Below are 23,165 nucleotides of genomic sequence, written 5' to 3'. Positions count from 1 at the left end.
TGGGGATCAAGTAGAGTCTCCTCGTTCAGGATCGTATCTAATTTATGTTTAATTAGTGTTTCCATAAGTTTACTCACTATTGATGTGAGACTTACCGGTCTGTAATTCGCAGCCTCCGTCCTGCATCCCTTTTTGTGGAGTGGAATGCCGTTAGCCGTTTTCCAGTTCAACGGGACTCTTCCTGTACTTAGGGAAAGATAGAAGAGCGTGGATAACGGTTCCGCCAGGACATCACTCAACTCTCTAAGCACCCTGGGGTGTAGATTGTGTGGTCCCATGGCTTTGTTCACTTTGAGTCTTGATACGGGTCTTCCGAGCTTTCCCTTGTCTGCAACTGTGGACCAGACCCCGGCACCTCGCAGGTAAAGACTGAGCAGAAGTATTCATTTAGAAGTTCGGCTTTATCAGAATCCGATTCTACATAATTCCCGTCTGGTTTCCTAAGGCGTACTATCCCATCTGTGTTTCTTTTTCTGTCACTAATATACCTGAAGAAGGATTTATCCCCCTTCTTAATGTTCTTTGTTAGATTCTCTTCTATTCGGATTTTGGCCTCTCTGACTGCTGTTTTGACAGCTTTAGACTTGGCCAGATAGTCTTCTTTTGTCTCCCTTTTTCCTGATTGTTTGCAGGAGATAAATGCTTTTTTCTTCTTTTTAACGAGGTCCAAGATCTCCACAGTGAACCACTGAGGTTTATTGTTTCTCCGCCGTTTACTTACTGTTTTTATATAGCGGTTAGTTGCTTCATGTAGGATAGATTTCAGATTTGACCACTTAGCCTCTACATTATCAGTTTACATAGAAACATAGAAATAGAGGCAGATAAGGGCCACGGCCCATCTAGTCTGCCCACCCCAATGACCCTCCCCTACCTTTCTCTGTGAATAGATCCCACGTGTCTATCCCATTTGGCCTTAAAATCAGGCACGCTGCTGGCCTCAATAACCTGAAGTGGAAGGCTATTCCAGCGATCAACTACCCTTTCAGTGAAAAAGAATTTCCTGGTGTCCCCATGCAGTTTCTCGCCCCTGATTTTCCAAGAATGCCCCCTTGTTGCCGCGGGACCCTTGAAAAAGAAGATATCTTCTTCCACCTCGATGTGGCCCGTGAGATACTTGAATGTCTCGATCATGTCACCCCTCTCTCTGCGTTCCTCGAGTGAGTACAGCTGCAACTTATCCAGCCGTTCCTCGTACGGGAGATCCTTGAGTCCCGAGACCATCCGGGTGGCCATTCTCTGGACCGACTCCAGTCTCAGCACATCCTTACGGTAATGCGGCCTCCAGAATTGCACACAGTATTTCAGGTGGGGCCTCATCATGAATCTATACAATGGCATAATGACTTCAGGCTTACGGCTGACGAAACTCCTGCGTATGCAACCTATGATTTACCTTGCCTTGGATGAAGCTTGGTTTTGCAGCGCCCGATGGATGAAATCTCCCTTGCGTTTGAAGTCAGTTCCCCGAAAGTTGAGGACCTTTGCTGCTGTGTTTGATCTAGTGAAACCTTTCCTGAGGTTGAACCATACCATATTGTGGTCACTGGAGGCCAGCGTATCGCCTACCGAAACCTCTGAGATGCTTTCTCCGTTGGTGAGTACCAGGTCCAGTATCGCCTGATCCCTAGTGGATTCCAATACCATTTGTTTGAGTCGTGCTCCCTTTATGGAGGTTAATAGCCTACTGCTGCCGCTGGTCGTAGCGGAAAGTGTGTTCCAATCTGCATCAGGCATATTGAAGTCCCTTAACAATACTGTGTCCCCACGCAAAGTGATGTTCTCTATGTCTTCGATTAATTCTATATCCTTGTCTTCCTGTTGTCTTGGAGGTCTGTAAACTACACCAAGATACAGGCATTTGTCATTTCCCCTGGCCAGATTCACCCAGAGGGATTCCCTGGTGTACTTGACATCAACGATTCTGGTAATTTTGATGTCTTCTTTAGTGTATAGTGCTACCCCTCCTCCTAATTTACCCTCTCTGTCTCGACGAAGTAAGTTATAACCCGGTATAGCCATATCCCACCCATGTGAATCCGTGAACCAAGTCTCAGATATCGCCACCACGTCTAGGTCGGCGTTCATTATTTCCATCTCCAATTCCAGAATTTTATTGCCTAAACTGTGTGCATTAACGTACATAGCCCTCCATACCTTATGTTTGCTAAGTCCCTGTGGAGAATTTCCCGCCTGAGTTAGTGTGACTCCTATAGTATTGCTTTCAATGTGTGTACTTACCTCAGACTCAGAAATGGAATTGCAACTTACCTCGCCAGGATGGTTCCTTACCGCGCCAGTATGTGAGTGGGTACCCTCCCCCCAACTTACCTAGTTTAAAGCCCTATGAAGCAGGCGGGCTAGTCGGTGTCCAAAGATATTCTTACCCCTTCTGGTCAGGTGGAGTCCATCTGGTCCCTGAAGTCCCTGCAGTGCCTCTCCATGGTTTAGGAATCCTAAGTTCATCTTCTTACACCATCCATGTAGCCACTCGTTAGTCCTCTGGATACGGTCTTCCCTGACTCTTCCCTTACCTCTTACTGGGAGGATCGAGGAGACCATCTGCGCTCCCATCCACCTCAGCTTCTCACCCAGGGCTCCAAAGTCCTTAGGTATATTCTCCAGGGTGTTCCTAGCAGTGTCGTTCGTTTCGACGTGGATGAGAAGCATGGAGAAGTGGTCTTGGGGCTTGATAAGTCTATTTAGGCAGGCAGTGACATCTCGGATCCTGGCTCCTGGTAGACAGCAAACCTCTCTTGATTGCATATCCGATCTGCAAATTGGTCCCTCGGTGCCCCTCAGCATGGAGTCCCCAATGATTATCACTCTGCGCTTCTTCGGGGGGAGCTGATCTGTTGTCCCCGGAACCAGAGCCATCTGTTGGACATCTTTCTGTACCTCATTGGCAGTTCCTTCCTGTAAAAGCTGGAATCTGTTCATCAAGGTGATTTGTGGGGTTGATGTAAAACTGCCCTGTTTGCAAGAAAAAGAAGAAGAAGAAACTGAAAAAGGGGAAGGTCTTCTGTGCTTGCCTGTGGAGGAAGTTACCAGCTGCCAGGAATCAGTGTCTCCAGCCTCTTCCTGTACCCCATTCGTTGGTTTCAAAGCTGTAGGTTTGGTCGGTTTGGGCGTCTCAAGGATGGTCTTGTCTTGCGCCTGCTCGGTGATTTGGGACAGCTCCTGGATGACTCCGTCAATGAAGGCCTCATCTTCCCGGTTGCTCCTCAAGCGCTTCACCTCCTCGCTTAGGCTCCTCAGTTCCTGTAAGATGTCTCCGTCTAGCTGGCCCACTTCTTCTGTCTGTGTGGAGACTGTAGTGTACTGCTGGGGGATGGCCTCGGTCTGCACAGAGACCTCTGTCCACCGTCCTGGGTTATTCTCCGCCTTTACGTAGGCCGTGGCCACCCCCTGGATCCCTTCGGTGACTGGAATCCCGGTCTTGATTGTAGTCTTGGTACTTCTAGTTCTCCCTGCCATTTTCAAGGTGTTTTTTTTTTTTTTTTTTTTCCTTACTCCTACTAGAGTATCCGGAAAGGTCTGCCTGTCAGTTAGTTGGAGAGGACTGCCTGTTAGTTAGTTAGTCAGCCTGCTTGTTGTTTAGGTCTGCCTGCTTGTTAGTTAGTTAGTTAGTTAGTTAGAAAAGTCTGCCTGTTAGATAGTTTGAGAGTTTGAAAGATTAGGGTGACTGGTAAGGTCTGCCTGCTATATAGTTAGAGAGGTCTGCCCGCTTGTTAGTGAGATAGAAAGGTCTGCCTGTTGGAAAGTTTGAAAGATAGATGGAAAGTTTCCTTACTCCTACTAGAGTGTCTGGTAAGATCTGCCTGTCAGTTAGTTGGAGAGGACTATCTGTTAGTTAGTTAGTCAGCCTGCTTGTTGTTTAGGTCTGCCTGCTTGTTAGTTAGTTAGAAAAGTCTGCCTGTTAGATAGTTTGAGAGTTTGAAAGATTAGGGTGACTGGTAAGGTCTGCTACATAGTTAGAGAGGTCTGCCCGCTTGTTAGTGAGATAGAAAGGTCTGCCTGTTTGAAAGTTTTGAAAGATAGATGGAAAGTTTAAAAGATAGCTTGAAAGTTAATTAGTTAGTTGTATGTGCCTGGTGGTTGTACTCCGCCTTGTTGTATGTTGAGTCCTTACCTTGGCTGTTTCCTGGAGCCCTTAAAGATAAAGATTCGGCCCTTTGCAAAGACCCTTTGCAAAGGCGCTCTCACTAAGGTGAGCACCTTTGCCGCTCGACTTCACCGCTCGCCCAACAGCTGCGCGCCATTGGCTCCTCCTATTTTATGGGGGAGTTCAGCTTGTGACGTCGGGGGGTAGGCGGAGTTATCTCTTGCCTCTTCCCCTCGACTCTGCTCGGTCCGCTCCTCTCCTTTCCTTGCTGACTCTGCTCCTTTCTAAATCTCCCTCTGTCTCCTCCGCTCTGGTAATGGAATCCACGCAGGATGAGGTCATACTGGACAAATGGGGAAAGTTTTTCTGATGTTAGTGGGTGATCATCTGGCATCCAAAATGGTTTAATATTAAGATGGATATAGCGAGGGCTCATTCAAAAGCAAAGGTTCTATACTTTTTTAAAAGCTAACTTTGTTTGGATGGGAGATGACGTCAAGGAAATATTGTCTGGTTGGGAACATCTGGAAGGAGTGGAAATGCGGCAGGCAAAACTGAAAGGAGCAATTGTAAGGGCGACAAACCTTTTAGTGAGGCAAGCTATTAAAAGTAATAGGAAAAGAAGGCCACTTTGGTTCTCAAAAGTAGTAGCTGAGAAGGTAAGAAATAAGAGGTAGATTTCATAAACTACAAAAGATTGCAGAAAGAGGAAGACAAGCAAAAATATCTGGAAAAGTTAAGAGAAGCTGATCGTGTAGTCAAGAAAGCAAAGATGCAAATGGAAGAAAAAAATAGCTGACACGGTAAAACAGAGAGACAAGACATATTTTAGATATATTAGTGACAGGAAGAAGTGCAAAAGTGACATTGTGAGACTCAAAGATGAAGGGGGGAAATATGTAGAAGCCGATAAAGAAAGGCTGAATTGCTTAACAAGTATTTCTGTTCTATGTTCATGGCTGAAGTGCCGGGAGTGGGACTGCAGAAGAAAAACGTGAATTGGGAGGGAAGAGTAATAGACCCTGATCGATTTTCAGAGGGTTGTGTACATGAGGAGCTAGCTAAAATAAAGGTAGACAAAGCGATGGGGCTGGATGGTGTACATCAGAGGGTGCTGAAGGAACATAGGGAAATTCTGGTGACTCCGCTGACTGACCTTTTCAATGAGTTTCTAGAATTGGGACTGCTACCGGAGGACTGAAGAAGGGAAGATGTGGTCTTTCTCCACAAAAGTGGAAGTAAGGAAGAAGTAATAATAATAATAATAACAGCTTATATACCGCAATACCGTGAAGTTCTATGCGATTTACAGAAGATTAAGCAAAGGTAACAAATTGAATTGACTTTAAGAGGGGAGGAAGAAAGAGAATTAATAGGACAGGAAATTCATTGTTGAGGAGAGAGTGATCAAAAGGACAAGTTAATCGCTATAGAGGGGAGAGAGAAGAGAGGATCAGTTGTCTAGATGCTTTAGGAACAAGTGTGTTTTTAGACGTTTCCTAAATTCCCCATAAGTAGTGGGCGAAAGCAATTGTTCTAGGTCTTTACCCCATGATGCTGCTTGGTGTGAGAGAAGGTGTTCATGGTGTTTTTTCAGTTTACAACCTCGAACTGGGGGGGAAACAAAATTGGAATGTGAGCTTCTCTTGTGTCTGTTGGCTGATAAGAAGAAAAGGTCAGTTATGTATTTAGGGGCAAGTCCGTGTAGTGCTTTAAAGCAGAAGCAGGCAAATTTAAATTTTACGCACGCCGCCATTGGCAGCCAATGCAGCTGCTGGTAGTAGGGTGTCACGTGGTCAAACTTCCTCAGCCCAAAGATCAGTCTGACTGCTGCATTTTGCATCAATTGTAAACGTTGCATATTCTTTTGGGAAATTGCTAAATAAGCGATGTTACAGTAGTCAAGTAGACTTAGTACGAGGGATTGGACTAGGGTTCTGAATGCCGATGTATCGAAGTAAGCTTTAATGGATCTGAGTTTCTAGTAGGGAATTACAGGCCGGTAACTCTGACTTCTATGGTAAGCAAATTAATGGAAACATTTTTAAAACAGAGAATGGTGAAGTTTCTGTAATCCTGTGGGTTACAGGACCGGAGGCAAAATGAATTCAGTAGAGGTAGGTCTTGTCAAACAAATTGGATCAATTTTTTTGACTGGGCGACAAGAGAATTGGATAGAGGGTGTGCGCTAGATGTGGTGTATTTAGATTTTAGCAAAGCCTTTGAGAATGTTCCATACAGACGTCTAAAAAATAAACTGAATGCCATCGGGATGGGTCCCAAAGTGACAGGCTGGGTCAAGAACTGGTTGAGTGGAAGGCAACAGAGTGTAGTGATCAATAGAGATCGCTCTAAGGAAAGGGATGGTGTGCCTCAAGGTTCTGTTCTTGGACCTGTAATTTTTAACATTTTTATAAACGATATTGCTGAAGGGTTGTCAGATTTGCCTCTTTGCGAATGATACCAAAATCTGCAGTAGACACGCTGGATGGTGTGAATAACATGACAAAAGACCTGGTGAAGCCTGAAGAATTTATCTGAAATTTGGTGGCTAAAATTTAATGCTAAGAAATGCAAGGTCATGCATTTGGGCTGCAAAAACCCAAGGGAATGGTACAGTTTAGGGACTGAAGAACTTATGTGCATGACAGAAGAGCAGGACTTGGGTGTGATTGTATGTGATGATCTTAAGATGGCCAAACAGGTTGAAAAGGTGATGGCGAAAGCTATAAGGATGCTAGGGTGCATAGTGAGAGGTATGGCCAGTAGGAAAAATTAGGTATTGATGCCTCTGAGACCTCATTTAGAATATTGCGTACAATTCTGGAGGTCACATCTTCAAAAAGATATAAAAAAGGATGGAGTCTGTCTAGAGGAAGGCTTCTAAAATGGTGTGTGTTTTTTATCATAAGGAATATGGGAACAGACTTAAATATCTCAATCTGTATACTTTGGAGGAAAGGTGGGAGAGGGGAAATATGATAGAGACGTTAAAATACTTACATAATGTAAATGCGCATGAGTCGAGTCTCTTTCATTTGAAAAGAAGCTCTGGAATGGGAGAGCATAGGATGAAGTTCAGAGGTGAGGCTCCAAAGTAATCTAAGGAAATAGTTTTTTACAGAAAGGGTGGTAGATGTGTGGAACAGTCTCCCGGAAGAGATGGTGGAGACAGAAACTGTGTTTGAATTCAAAAGGGCATGGGATAGGCACATGGGATCTCTCTGAGGTTACTGCGGATGGGCAGACTAGATGGACCATTTGACCTTTATCTGCCATCATGTTTCTATGTCTATTTATGCTTCTCCTTGCTTAAATTTGGCTTCCAGAACCTCCCTCTCACATTTTCCTATGTTGTTTTAGGGTCCTCAGGAAACAACAGGAGGTGTTTAGTAATCTCAGGGGATAATAATTCCAATAGAAATTCTTTATGCTGTGTTTGACCATAATCTTCTGTACTGGACCAATGTTCATGCTCTCTAAGTACAGCATCTATCACCCACACTCTGTATGCAAACTGGTTTAGTGTATCAGTTGGCAGGGGCAAAAGAGTTCTAAGTACTTGCAAAGGGGTGCAGCAAAATAGTTGTTCAATGCCCATCTTTACAAACTGGTATGGGTGAGAGCCAAATTTATAATAGAGTGGTCCCAGGGCTAGGTGCATAAGCTTAGTGGCGAACCAGGGTGGGGGCAGTTCGCCCCGGGTGTAGCCTTAGGGAGGGTGCACAGCCGGCCTAGTCCCTATCGCGCTACCACCCTCCCAGCGAGAACAGCAAACCTCCCTCCAATAGCATTGGCTGCTTCACAGCTTTCTCCTCCCTCTGCCGCATCACTGATGATGTCATCAGTGACGCTTCACCAGCAGGAGAAAGCCGCAAAGCCGCCGACGCTACTGGAGGGAGGTTTGCTGCTCTCGCTGGGAGGGTTGGAAAGGTTCACTTGGGGTGGGGGAGAGATAGGAGGGTCAGCGGTGGTTCGGCTGGGATGGGGGAGAAGCGGTCTGCCTCGGTGCTCCAAGGCCTGGCGCCATTATCTTCTTCAGGCAGCAGCAGCTTTTACAATTCGCTGCTGTTGCCGGCTTCAGGCCTTCCTCTCTGCCAGGTCCTGTCTACTTCCTGTTTATATGAAGACAGGACCCGACAGAGAGGAAGGCCTGAAGCCAGCAACAGCAGTGAATTGTGAATGCTGCTGCTGCCCGATGAAGTTCAGGACACCAGGCCTTAGGTGACAAAAGGAGGAAAGGGAGCAGTGGGGGACAGAATTGGGGAGAGTGTTGCTGTACTCAACTGGAGGGAATGAAAGGAGATGCCAGGGCTTGGAGGGAAGAAGAGACGCCAGGGCATGGAGGGAAGGAGGAAGGTATGCCAGATCAAGGGAAAAGGAAGGGGGAAAGGAAGGAGGAGATGTCAGAGCATGGAGGGGGAGGGGGAGATGGAAGAAATGGAAAGGAGAGAAATGCCAGGAATCAGGGAAGGGATGATGCCAGACCGTGAGGTGGGAAGGAAAGAAAGGAGAAGAGAGAGATGCCAGAGCATAGGGGAGGGGGTGGTGACAGAGAGAGAAAAACGGAGAGGTGACAGAGTTGAAATCAATCATGTACAAAGGAGAGAAGAGGCACGGGATAGATAATTTATGAAAGGAGCATAGAAAGAAGAGAAGAGAGAGAGAGGGTGCACACTGGATAGAAAGAGCACAGAGGGCAGTGAATGGAAGGGGTGAGATAGAGGGTGAACAGTAGATGGAAGGGGTAGAGAGAGGGAAACAGACACTGAATGGAAGTGTGGGGGAGAAGAAGGACAGCTGCTGAATGGAAGTGTGAGGGAAAGGGGGAGCAGATGCTGGAAGGAAGTGGGGAGGAGAACAAAAAAAAGGGCACATGCAGGATTGAGGGAAGAGGATAGAGTTAGTTACTGGAAGGAGTGAGGGAAAGAGGTGGCAAGCTATAGGTAGACATAGTGAAAGAGGGAAATTGAGGACTGAATAGTAAAAAAGAATTTAGACAGAGGCAGAAAATAAATTGAGAAGGAAGACCAGGGAAGAACAGGAGGAAGGGAGCGGAGAGAGAGATGCCAGAGCAGGGGGGAAGGAGAGGAGACAGAAACCAGACCAATGGGGGTGATAGGAGAGATGGAAGGGGAGACATACAGTTTCTGGAAGGGGCATAGAAGGAGAGAAGATGCCATATAGGGGCAGAGAGATGGCAGACAGTGGATGGAAGGAAGAGAGTAACAAGAAGATGAGGAAAGCAGAAACCAGAGAAGACAAAGGTAGAACAAAAATTTTCTATTTATTTATTGCTTTAGGAGACATGTGTCACTGTTTCTATGGTATTGCATTGTATGCAGAGTCCAGCTTCTTGCTGGTTCAATTTAACCTTTGTCTATGTATTTCTATTTTATCCCCCCTTTTACAAAACTATAGAGCATTTTTTAGTGCCAGCCGTGGTGGTAGCAGCTCTGATGCTCAGAATTCTATGAGCGTCAGAGCTGTTACCACCGTGGCTAAAATCCACACTACAGTTTTGTAAAAGGGGGAGGGGTTAGTTTGTGATGACATATTCCATACTAGGCGAAGGTGTTTTCTGTGTTCTGTGTGTTCAAAAGACATAGTTTTCTGTTAGGATTGACTGCAGGATTGATCTGTACTAGTCTGGCTTGTTTAGTTTTACAATGGGTGTATTGCTGTTGTACTTCTCACTGCAGTATGTAAGATGCTGCCTTTTCCTAGGTACTCATGTGTGACGTGTGGCTTGTTACTAAAAATCATGTTTTTCGTACAGATGGGGGAGGGGGTGCCAAAAAATGATGGGCTCCGGGTGTCACACATGCCAGGTACGCCACTACATAAGCTTATCAGAATCTGAATTTTTCCTTTTATATTTCCATAGACCCCAGTGAATCAGAATATCAGTAGCCCATTTGCACCATTCATTTATGTTAAAAGGCATAGGGCCCATTTTCTCCACTATTTTTTCAGTGTCATTGTCTTTCATATAGTCCTGCAGCAGAACTGTTACTGGTGCTGTAGGTTCATTTAGAAGGGTCACTATAACCTCCCTGTCACTCTAGGTATTTCTGTGGCACAATGAACTTTCCTCCTTTGTGTTGGTCTGATTTTCCTGTTCAGGGTCTGTGTTCTGTTTCCCTTTTTTCTGCCCTGCTACAAAAACTTCCATGTGGTTTTATTTCTGTAATACATACTGGGGCACAGCACTAACCTGTCCTTGTGAAGCCAGTTTAACATAGTAACATAGTAGATGATTGCAGATAAAGACCCGAATGGTCCATCTAGTCTGCCCAACCTGATTCAATTTAAATTTTTTTTAATTTTTTCTTCTTAGCTATTTCTGGGCCAGAATCCAAAGCTCTACCCGGTACTGCCGAAATCTCTGTTAAAACCTACTCCAGCCCATCTACACCCTCCCAACTATTGAAGCCCTCCACAGCCCATTATCCACCAAATGGCCATATACAGACACAGTCTGCCCAGTATTGGCCTTAGTTCAATTTTTAATATTATTTTCTGATTCTAGATCCCTTGTGTTCATCCCATTCTTTTTTGAACTCAGTCACAGTTTTACTCTCCACCATCTCTCTCAGGAGCGCATTCCAGGCATCCACTACCCTCTCCGTAAAGTAGAACTTCCTAACATTGCCTTTGAATCTACCACCCCTCAACCTCAAATTATGTCCTTTCTCTGGAAAAGATTATGTTCTACATTAATACCCTTCAAGTATTTCAACGTCTGAATCATATCTCCCCTGTCTCTCCTTTCCTCTAGGGTATACATATTCAGGGCTTACAGTCTCTCTTCATACGTCTTCTGGCGCAAGCCTCCTATCATTTTCGTCGCCCTCCTCTGGACTGCTTCAAGTCTTCTTACGTCCTTCGCCAGATATGGTCTCCAAAACTGAACACAATACTCCAAGTGGGGCCTTACCAATGACCTGAAATCCACTTTGCACGAAGCAACAAATCGCTTTATAAAAACAGTTAGCAAAAGACGGAGAAACAAAAGACCACAGTGGCTCAGCACTGAAATTTCGGACCTCGTTAAAGAGAAGAAAAAAGCATTTATTGCCTACAAACATTTAGGGAAGCGGGAGGCAAAAGAAGACTATCTGGATAGGTCTACAGCTGTCAAAAAAGCAGTCAGAGAGGCTAAGCTCCGGATAGAGGAGAATCTAGCGCGGAACATTAGGAAAGGGGATAAATCCTTCTTTAAGTATATCAGTGACAGAAGAAGAAGCAAAGATGGAATAGAACGACTAAGGCAATCGGATGGAAATTATGCAGAATCAGATGCCACTAAGGCCGAACTACTAAATAAACATAGAAACATAGAAATAGATGGCAGATAAGGGCCACGGCCCATCTAGTCTGCCCACCCTAATGACCCTCCCCTACCTTTGCCTATTGAATAGAGCCCACGTGTCGATCCCATTTGGCCTTAAAATCAGGCACTCTGCTGGCCTCAATCACCTGCAGTGGAAGATTATTCCAGCGATCAACCACCCTTTCAGTGAAAAAGAATTTCCTGGTGTCACCTTGTAGTTTCCTGCCTCTGATTTTCCACAGATGCCCTCTTGTTGCTGTGGGTCCCTTGAAAAAGAAGATATCTTCTTCCGCTACGATGCGGCCCGTGAGATATTTGAACGTCTCGATCATGTCCCCCCTCTCTCTGCGCTCCTCAAGCGAGTATAGCTGCAGTTTGTCTAACCTTTCTTCGTACGGGAGATCTTTGAGTCCCGAGACCATCCGGGTGGCCATTCTCTGAACCGACTCCAATCTCAGCACATCTTTGCAATCCGGTCTCCAGAATTGCACACAGTATTCCAGGTGGGGCCTCACCATGGATCTATACAATGGCATAATGACTTCCAGCTTCCGGCTGACGAAACCCCTGCGTATGCAACCTAGGATCTGTCTTGCCTTGGATGAGGCCTGCTCTACCTGACTGGCAGCCTTCATGTCCTCACTGACGATCACCCCCAAGTCCCGTTCTGCTACCGTTCTTGTTAGGATCTCACCATTAAGAGTATAAGTCTTGTATGGATTATGGTTGCCTAGGTGCATGACTTTGCATTTTTTGGCATTGAAGCTGAGTTGCCAGGTCCTAGACCAGCACTCCAGTAGGAGTAGGTCGTGCATCATGTTGTCGGGCATTGAATCTTCGTCCGTTGTGCATTTTCCCACTACATTACTTAGTTTGGCGTCATCAGCGAATAAGGCTATTTTACCTCGAAGCCCTTCTGCCAAGTCTCTTATATAGATGTTGAATAGGGTCGGTCCCAAGACCGAACCCTGTGGCACTCCACTGATCACCTCCGTCATTTCTGAGGGGGTGCCGTTCACCACTACCCTTTGAAGCCTACCACCAAGCCAGTTCCTAACCCATTTCGTCAATGTGTCACCTAATCCTATAGAACTCATCTTGTTCAGCAACCTGCGGTGTGGTACGCTATCGAATGCTTTGCTAAAGTCCAGATACACGATGTCCAGGGACTCCCCAACATCCAGCTTCCCCGTCACCCAGTCAAAGAAGCTGATCAGGTTGGATTGACATGATCTCCCCTTAGTAAATCCATGTTGACGGGGGTCCCGTAGATTTTCCTCATCCAGGATCTTATCCAATTGTCATTTGATCAGAGTTTCCATGAAATGAATACTTCTGCTCAGTCTTCACCTGTGAGGCACCAGGATCCGGTTCACAGTTAAGGACAAAGGAAAGCCAGAAAGTCCCATTTCAAGATTTCAAGTTTACGCCCAGTAACGTCTACTGTGAACTTTCAAGACTCAAAGTAAACAAAGCCATGGGACCAGACAACCTACACCCCAGGGTGCTTAGAGAGTTGAATGAAGTCCTGGCGGAACCATTATCTGTGCTCTTCAATCTTTCCCTAAGCACGGGAAGAGTCCCCTTGGACTGTAAAACAGCTAACGTTATTCCCCTCCACAAAAAGGGCTGCAGGACAGAGATGGCAAATTACAGACCAGTGAGTCTCACTTCCATAGTCAGCAAACTTATGGAAACACTGATCAAACAAAAAATTGATACAATCCTGGACGAAGAAAATCTGCGCGATCCCCATCAACACGGATTTACCAAGGGCAGGTCCTGCCAATCAAATCTAATTAGCTTCTTCGACTGGGTAACAAGACAACTGGATGCCGGGGAGGCCCTAGACGTGGTGTATTTGGACTTCAGCAAAGCTTTTGACAGCGTCCCACACCGCAGGTTATTGAATAAGCTGAAATCGCTAGGATTAGGGGGGACACTAACTGCATGGGTAAAGGATTGGCTCAGCGGAAGATTTCAGAGGGTGGTGGTAAACGGTACCCCCTCCAAAATGGCGGATGTGACCAGTGGGGTGCCACAGGGCTCGGTCTTGGGCCCGATACTATTCAACATATTCATAAGCGATATGACCCAAGGGCTTAGACGAAAAGTATCATTGTTCGCCGACGACGCCAAACTATGCAACATAGTAGGTCAAAACACTTTGCCAGATAGTAAGACGAAGGACCTACTACTATTGGAACAATGGTCATCGACTTGGCAGCTCAGCTTCAATGCTAAAAAATGTAAAGTGATGCACCTGGGCAGAAGAAATCTGTGCAGAACATACAGACTGAATGGTAAGACCTTAGCTAGGACCACGGCAGAATGTGATTTAGGAGTTATCATTAGTGATGACATGAAAACTGCCAATCAAGTAGAAAAGGCTTCCTCCAAGGCAAGGCAAATGATGGGTTGTATCCGTAGAGGTTTTGTCAGCAGGATGCCAGAAGTCATAATGCCGTTGTACAGATCCATGGTGAGACCTCATCTGGAATATTGTGTTCAATTCTGGAGACCACATTATCGGAAAGATGTGCTGAGAATTGAGTCGGTTCAGCGGATGGCCACCAGGATGGTCTCGGGGCTCAAGAATCTCCTGTATGAAGTAAGGATGAATAAATTGCAGCTGTACTCACTCGAGGAACGAAGAGAGAGAGGAGACATGATTGAGACGTTTAAATATATCACAGGCAAGATCAAGGTGGAAGAGGATATCTTATGTCTTATAGGACCCTCGTCCACCAGAGGGCATCCGCTAAAAATCAGGGGAGGGAAATTTCATAGTGCTTCCAGAAAGTATTTCTTCACAGAACGGGTGGTCGATCGCTGGAACGAACTTCCACTGCAGGTGATTGAGGCCAACAGCGTGTCAGAGTTTAAAAGTAAATGGGCCCAGATGTCCCCGCGGCGGGAGAGTTCCGCGTCGGACCTGAGTGAGGGAGCACTCAGGTCACTGGATTTGCTGACATCGTTGTCCCCACTGCATCTCTCTGCGCCCCCAGGTCCAGTTGAGCTTGGCCCCGAGAGAGAGGAGTTGGAGACCCTGGAGCAGGCAATGGGAGGAGCTACTGCCCTAGCTGGAACGCTGGGTGGAAGGGCTGATGGAGGAGAAGGAGCACCAACAAGCACCCCAGCAGTGACACTGGAGACACTTTTGGAGGCTATCAAGAGACTGGATGTGAAGGTAGAGAAGACTGCCTCAGATATTGAGGTAATGGTTAAGAAAATGGATAATTTTTCTGAAAGTCTGGTAAAAGTCAAGCAAGAGTGCATGGACAAAATACAAACTGAGTCAGCTTCATTGAAAAATTCAATTACTACTATTGTTAAAGAACAAAACTTTACTGCCCGTAAAATAGAAATGATTGAGAACTTTAACAGAAGATTGAACTTGAGAATCCTAAATTGCCCAAGGATTCTGGCAACATCACCCATTGAGATTTTTTAAAAATTTTTGGTAGAATGTTTGAATTATCCACAAGATCAGATTCCGCCTTTAAATAAAGTATACTTTCTACCTACTTCAAAAAGAAATTTAGATATACCTAAAGGTGAGAATTTGGTCACTGATAAAGACTTGCAAAATCTTACGGCAATATTAGAGGAATCATCTATGGAAGTTAAAGAAAGAGGAACTTTAATTGTTAATTTTATCTTTGAACAAGATCTTAATGCAGTTATGAGGTTATTCTTTAAAAAGCCTGGATCACTTTTTTGTGGTCAACGTTTATGGTTATATCATGATGTAACTAGAATAACCCAGGAAAGAAGGAAATTGTTTTTGGGCATGAGAGAAGAGACAAGGAAGCTAGGTGCTACTTTTTTGCTAGCTTATCCATGCAAATGTGTTATTAAGTTTAAGGGTCTGAAATATGTGTATTTTACACCAGATCATCTACGTTCCTTTTTAGATCTCAAAGGTTTAACTAGTGGAGGGAATGTAGCTTAAAGGAAATGCTGGGTTATAGCGTTTAAGTCTTTACTTATTTGTTGTATTGTTGTAATATTACTCCCTATAATATCTTTATTTTCTTTTTTCCTCCTCCTAATGGAGGTCTAAGGAAGAGTTAAGTTTCATATATATATTTATTTTAAATATTGTAATGTTTAATGATGTTTTTCTTTTGGAACATGATTCTGTATTTCTAAATCAAGCAGTTATACTTGAAAGTATGTTAAATTCAATAAAAATAAAGTTTAAAAAAAAAGTAAATGGGATTTTCACGTAGAATCTCTAAAGATGTAAAGGGGGTGGGTCTGTAAAATCAAAGGGGTGGGTCATGAGAGTGGGCAGACTTGATGGGCTATGGCCCTTTTTTGCCATCATCTTCTATGTTTCTTCTATATTTCTTCCTTCTACTGACTATGCCTCTCTTTATACAGCCCAGCATCCTTCTGGCAGCAGCCACTGCCTTGTCACACTGTTTTTTTGCCTTTAGATCTTCGGACACTATCACCCCAAGGTCCCTCTCCCCGTCCGAGCATATCAGCTTCTCTCCTCCTAGCATATACGGTTCCTTCTGATTATTAATCCCCAAATGCATTACTCTGCATTTCTTTGCATTGAATTTTAGTTGCCAGGCATTAGACCATTCCTCTAACTTTTGCAGATCCTTTTTCATATTTTCCACTCCCTCTTTGGTGTCTACTCTGTTACAAATCTTGGTATCATCTGCAAAAAGGCACACTTTTCCTTCTAACCTTTCAGCAATGTCACTCACAAACATATTGAACAGGATTTCATTTCTGTCTCAGTCGCTTCTAATTGTTCATTAACAGATAAAAAGAAATTGGTATGGAGATAGCATGGAGATATTCATTTGTGCCTCATCTAAATCTTTGGACAAATGATTGCACTGAGTGGCCAGGTCAGTATTTTCCTGTCTCATGCTGAGTGCTTTTCATATGCCTTGGATGAAAAGGCACTTTTGTTCGTTTATTTTCTTTCTGAATTCTTGAGAATGATTAATCATTTGTTTTTTAATATTGTACCATGTGCTTTTTTGGAAAATTACCTTCATATGGACCTCCTTTTCTCTCAAAATATTTCTATATAATAGCCTTGGTACTTGGTCTTTGTTCATATATTTATATGGCCATATAAATGGCCCTGTCTAAGTGTGTGGCCTTTGATTTTGAAATGGTCCCACTTATGGAGGAGGGAGACTTTAGTGATAGGTAGAAAAATGGGGTTATGCGAGTTAGGTCAGAGTTGCCAGCATGACGCACGTATGCCCCCACTTTGAATACATTCACAGGCAGAAGTTTAGCAGGAAAAAAAATATAAGAAAGTTGATAGAAGAACAGTGTTGCCAGCTATCAGTTATGGCCCAACATACATTGGTGCTTGCACCAAGACAGAGACTGGCAGGCAATAGAATTAAAAGCACAGTTACAAAAAGGTAAAGTTGTTAGTACAGATGTGGGGTGTTTTAATTGAGTGACTGTTTAACTTCATACCAACTCCAAAACAGCTGGATTCTCTAGCATTCTCTTCAGAGCAGCTCAAATATTAAACCAAATTTTATGACATGTAACGCACTCCGACAAGCCTATAACAACAGATCATGAAATGCAAACCACATTGCACCAGGCACAGGTAAAAATAAAAATCAAGGATTAATACAGAGCCTGTTGATAAGGGAAAATCTCTAAAACCCAATTTTATTTATTTATTTATTTAGATTTTTATCCCGTCCTCCCAGTAGCTCAGAACGGTTTACAAGTAAACATTCACAATGGAGTGAATTGGACATACACAATTTTGATTCTTATCTCACTCTGTCTATAACAATTCATCAATCAAAACTGCACAAGGACTTTTGAATGTAAAATACAATCTCTCGCCTTGTCTATGCAGTATATATCATACTTAGTGAACACTGCCTACAAGAAAATTTAAATTCTACTTACCTACTGTAGCTTGAAAGCCTCTAGGAGGGACAAAGACAAGCCCCCAAAATGTAAGGTTTTGTAGGGGGGTTAAGTGGACAAGCCCCTAAAATGTAAGGTTGCGGCCCTACAATCCGCCAGAGGTCCAGGATTTAGTACCCTCAGAAAGGTTCAGTAGGAAGTGAAATTAATGACATTGATAGCCAACAATGGTTGCATAAAGAATATATTGTGTAAAAATAGGCTTAATATTACAGAGATACCATATACATGCTTGGTACTAAAGTACAGAAAAATATTTCTATTATAGAGATAGAAATAAGAGAGTAGATTTAGAGACTTCTTCTGTGTGTGTAAATGAGAGGAAAAGGATAGTTTACCTGCGTGAATGTGTGTCTGTCTTAGGTCTGAATGATAGGTGTATAGGTGGGAATAGGCTGAAAGGGAAAGAGGGAATTCAGCAAGACAGGAGGAAGCCAGAGGGTCCAGAGAAAGAGAGAGAGGTGGTCAAGAAAGGAGGCTTTTATAGGTTGGAATATTATTCTAAAAATAGAATCTATTGTTGAATTTCCCAGTATCTTTCTGGTAGTTGGAATTAGTCTGTCTAGCTTCAGGAGCTAGAGTCAGATTTATATACGGCTCCTTTTACAAAGGTGCGTTAGGGCCTTAACGCGCAGAATAGCGCATGTTAAATTGCCCCGCGCGCTAGCCGCTACGGCCTCCTTTTAAGCAGGTGGTAGTTTTTCAGCTAGCGCACGCTATAGCGCGTGCTAATCCAGTGCGTGCGCTAAAAACGCTAGCGCACCTTTGTAAAAGGAGCCCTTAATGTCAGATTTATATTTATAGATCTTTGCTGACAGCTAGCAATGTAAGGCTGGGCTGACACCACCTTCTGAGTTTGCTTACAGAAGGGAAAACTGAGGAGGGTGCTGTTCTACAGAAGGGGAGGAGTTTCAGGTTCTTAAAGTGATACTCTTTTGCAGTTCACGGGAAGTGGGAACCAACAGCTCAAGTACAGACTTCTGTGTATCTATAACAGAACTGCTCTGCATCCACTGTTGGATGAGGGGAACTTCTGTTGATGCAGAATTTATGTTTGCATTTATACTGTAATAGTCAAGTGTACAGAATCAGGAATCAGTAAGTTTTATATTAGAGCTCCAGGTTATATAATTTAACTGCAATACATTTTGTCGAGTATAACTAGTGTCTGCAGATCATTTTTTTCCTAATATATAGCCTGAGAAAATAAGTTGCATTTTATTCTTGAGGTAACCACTTGGTCAATGTTCTGATCTTCCAACCCCGCTTCTTGACCAGAGTTTTGAGGTGGTCCTTCCTTTTGGTTTCCTTGTGGGGAAGGAAGCATTATTTTATTTCTAACATCAGGCACAGACTGCCTTGAACCATCCTTGTCTGACAAGTATTGTGTTCCTGAACGTATTCTCATACTGATCAAATCAGAGAAGGACAGAGAGCATCAAGATAAGGCTGCTGCAGAGCAAGGACTTGCCCTGACCCATTAATTGAGAGGCACTGTTTTAGAGAGAGCATGTTGTTGAGGCACAGGCCCACCCAGAACACAGGATTCACGACTGTCATCTTACTCCACCCTACTCCTGGAACAGCTCGATACTCCAGTTTCCATTAAATTGGGTTTGAAGTATTGCAGCATATGGAATAATAAACAGCCTGCCAAGGCCAGGGGAAAAGGGGAGATAATCTTCTCTCATTCCCATCTTTCTTTCAATGTGCCGATCTACAAACAGATTTCAATAACCCAGTTGTTATAATAGAGTAAGCTGTCACTTTATGATGCTGCTGTTGAAGTGAATGGCAGAGTGACCGATTTTCTCTAGGGACAGAGGGGGACAGTGGCATAGTAAGGGAGGGGCAGGGGTCCCAGGTGCCATCTTGGTGGGGGCACCGGCACCTCTCTGCCCCCCCCACACACACCACATTTGTGCCATCCCTTTCTCCCCCATACTTCTTTAAATCTACACTAGCGCAAGCATCTTCTCCAGCCTGCTGCTTGCGCCAGCCTGGCTCCCCCTCTGAAATCACTTCCGAGTTGTGGGGCCAGGAATTCAGCCAGAGTCAGAGGGAAAGCCAACACTGGCGCGAGCAGCAGGACGGAAAAGCTGCTCATGCTGGTGAGGGGGAGGGAGGGCACGAGTGTGGCATGGAGGGCACGGAAAGAGCGGGACAGAGAGGAGGACACGGGGGGGTGCTTCCAACCCTCACTATGCCATTGGAGGGGGAGCTAAGTGGTGTGGAGCAGGAAGAAGAGAAGCTACAGATAAAATGGGTAAAAAGCATGAAAAATGCAAAAAAGAATGACATTATAATCAATATTTTCATACATATTTAATTTCTTTTTCTTACAGACAACTCAAAGTACGTATATAATAATAATATTTCATTGGAAGAGGTGAGTATGTGGGCATATAGATGTACACAAACATGCAAGCTTCCTGAATCTAAAAAAGAGAGAGGTTTTATGAACAAATACCACACTAAATCTGTCTTAAGCATAAGGATGTAATTAGAAGAGAGAAATATGAAAAGGGTTTTGGATTTAACTCGCATCTTTTTCAAGGTGAGTTACCTACTTCAATGTATTTCCCTATCCCTGCAATCTTAAATCTAAAGAGCCCTTTTACTAAATATAGGGTTAACATATGGCTCCAGCAAAAGGAGGATGGATTGAGACATCTCTTTTTTTTTACCTCCACTGAAAGCAATGGAAGTAAAACCTGGCTGTCTCAATCCGTCCTTCTTTTTCCGGATCCTTATGGTAACCCTAGAGTTAAGCACTAGCACACACTTGAAGCAGGAAAAACAGCCTGCCACAGTAAAGTATTTTTAGTACTTTGCCTCTTAGCATGTGGTAATCACATGCAATTTAAAAAAATTATTTGTAGAGGGCATGTCATGGGCAAAAAATGGGCATGAATACTTTATCCAGCTAGCGTACTAACATTACCATGTGCTGTGTAATGCAGTTTTAACAGAGGAACACTTACAGCTTGTTTTACAAAGCCGCGTGGCAACAGCTCCAAAGCCTTTTAAATCTCTATGGGCTTCGGGGTCGTTACCGCGCAGCAGCCACTAGTGCGGCTTTGTAAAACATGCCCTTGTCAGCCTAGCTATCGCTATCATTCAGCATTTTTAGTTGGCATTACTTATGTCAGCAAGGCCTATGGGAAAATTATATCAATCTGACTCTGGCATGGGAATGTAGATAGACCCTGAGGACAGGGAAACTGTTTTAAGTATCCCTGATATGTTTTAAGTTGCCCTGATTGAATCATGACTAGCTAAAAGGTGTTAATGTCTGATTAAGAGGGTGCTTAGGACAATGGCCTGCTTGAATGGGACAAAGAAGCCAGAGACTAATCCCATCACCATGCTTGCAAGTATCACACCCTCCTTAGCAATTAAATTAACCATTGTTTCAAACAGTTTACAAATTCTAAACAGAAAGATACTGGGAGATACAATAATTTCTTTATTCAGAATAAGATTCCAAGGTATAAAAGTCTGCTCTCTGCTCTATCAATCTATCTCTCTTTCTATCTAGCTATCTCTTGGCTCTTGACTTGGCACTCTGGTTCTGTCTTGGCTCTCCCTCTCTCTGTCTACCCTTCCCTTTATCTATGGAACATGAAGTTTAGACCATCCCCCTTTTCTCTCTCTCTGGCTCTTCCTAGAACTGCAAGCTTCTATGTCTCTCTTTGTTTCTAGACTATGTAAAGCAGGGAAACTGCTTTGCTCATTTTTTTGCAACTCTTGTGTGCTAATTGAAAATTTAACATGGGACCTGCAAATATTAAAAAAAGAAAAATCCCTATTTTACTGCCACAATAAAAATAGGCATGGGGCAAAATATTATTATTTAAAAATCTTTATTCATTTTTAAGCCAACAATAAGTGCAATATATTAACCAAACATTTTATATTTCAAACAGCACTTAATACAATCAAACCATTTTTCATAAGGTATATACAGTATATCTCTTCCCCCTCCTTTATATCACTTAGAAACTCACAAGATATAATTCTACCCTTCTGATAACATGTGCAAGAGAGATAGATAAATCTTTAATTATGAAAGCTTATTTTCAGAATAAGCAAATGAAGTTTTGTGGAGATCATGTATTGATTTTTCCAGATGTGGCCCAAGCTACTCAATTGAGAAGAAAAGCTTTGAAATCAAGAGTGGTGGCTTTGGGGGCCACATTTTATTTAAAATTTCCATGTAAATGCTTAATTAAATTTAAAGATAGTGAATATGTATACTGGGACTCGATTCAGTTGGAACAATTTTTACAACTTAATGAAGTTAGTTAGACATCACGTGAATTAATATTTGGAGTTCAAATGTATTAAGCACCATTAATGTTTGATTTTTTGATCAAGGATTATTGGATTGTTTCGTTTAGCTTATCAAGATATTCTCTCCCAATTATGTGGACTTGAGGAATTAGTGAGATGTCTTTTTTGAAGTGTTTATGTATTTGTTTGTAATTTTCCTTTCTTTATTATTATTTGTATAAATGATAATGATGAGAAATTTTGATAAATAATTAAAAAAAAGAAACTTTCAAGAAAGAATATAAATGATTTTACATAAATTGCAATCAAATAATAAATTATATTAAAGACTAGTGTTAATTACATTAATGGGTGCCTGTTACATTAATGGGTGCTAGAAAGCAGCCTTGACAAGTCCAAAACTCCACCTCACTTCGTTAGAGAAAGAGATATATTGCTGAATCTATCAATTTAGAACAGCCACCTCCAATACATTGTACATGCTAGTATCTCTGCTGTATAGAAGAAAAATAAATGAATAAATTATCCTATACATTTGGTTTGTCTTACTTCTGATATGATTTGAAGAGGACTGTTTACCTAAACCTTGAATGTACAATGTATTGGAGGTGGCTGTTCTAAATTGATAGATTCAGTAATATATCTCTTTCTCTAACGAAGTGAGGTGGAGTTTTGGACTTGTTAAGGTTGATTTACCTCACTAGCATCTTCTTATACCCTATGCTAGAAAGCAGCCCCCTTTCCCTCACCCCCTCCAGTTCCTCCCTAGCTGTCTCTCTGTGGCCTCCTTCTGTCTCCACTCCCCAAAGCAGCCTCCTTTCCCTTTCTGCCTCCAGTTCCTCCCTGACTGTCTCTCCGTGGCCCCCCTTCTGTCTTCCCCCCCAAGAAAAGCTGTCTGCCTCCCAGCACACCCCTCCCCCAAAGCAGCCCCCTTTACCTCTCCCCCTCCAGTTCCTCCTTGACTGTCTATCCGTGGCCCCCCTTCTGTCTTCCCCCACCAAGCAAAGCTGTCTGCCTCTCAGCACACCCCTCCCCCAAAGTAGCCCCCTTTCCCTCTCCCCCTCTAGTTCCTCCCTGACTGTCTCTCCGTGGCCCCCCTTCTGTCTTCCTCCCCAAGCAAAGCTGTCTGCCTCCCAGCACAGTGGCAGCAAGGGACTAATGGAGCCAAAGGGAGGGTCGGATGGGAGGCTGAACGGGGGTTTGGGTGTGCCGGGGACAGGGGCGAAGATGCCGACACCGACCTTTACAATTGGGGCCTTGACTCCCTTAGTTCTGACCAAAGTTAGTTTTAAATTCTAAGCCGCGGCAGCTGCTTCTCTCAAGATCCCTGCCTGCGTCAGAAGCCTTCTCTGACACAGGTGTGGCTCATGAGAAGAACCGCGGCGGCGGCTTAGAACTTAAAACTAACTTCGGTCAGAACATTAATTGGGTTCCGTGATCGGGTCCTCTTTGGTCTGCCACTGCCTGGAGGAGCTGAAGAGCAGGGAG

General features: G+C 43.7%; 1 long non-coding RNA gene across 1 annotated transcript in view; it reads left to right on the top strand.

The window, feature by feature from the left end:
- Positions 1 to 23,165, top strand: part of LOC117368219 — a 58,590-nt gene that overhangs the window by 8,156 nt on the left and 27,269 nt on the right. Inside the window, exon 2 of the long non-coding RNA XR_004540928.1 lies at positions 19,727 to 19,736. This is a non-coding gene — a long non-coding RNA (uncharacterized LOC117368219). The remainder of the gene's footprint in view (positions 1 to 19,726; positions 19,737 to 23,165) is intronic.

Source organism: Geotrypetes seraphini, chromosome 10, assembly GCF_902459505.1.
Source record: "Geotrypetes seraphini chromosome 10, aGeoSer1.1, whole genome shotgun sequence".
Classification (NCBI taxonomy): Eukaryota; Metazoa; Chordata; class Amphibia; order Gymnophiona; family Dermophiidae; genus Geotrypetes; species Geotrypetes seraphini.
Note: the sequence above shows the minus strand (reverse complement) of the source record. Positions and strands in the feature narration are given on the sequence as shown.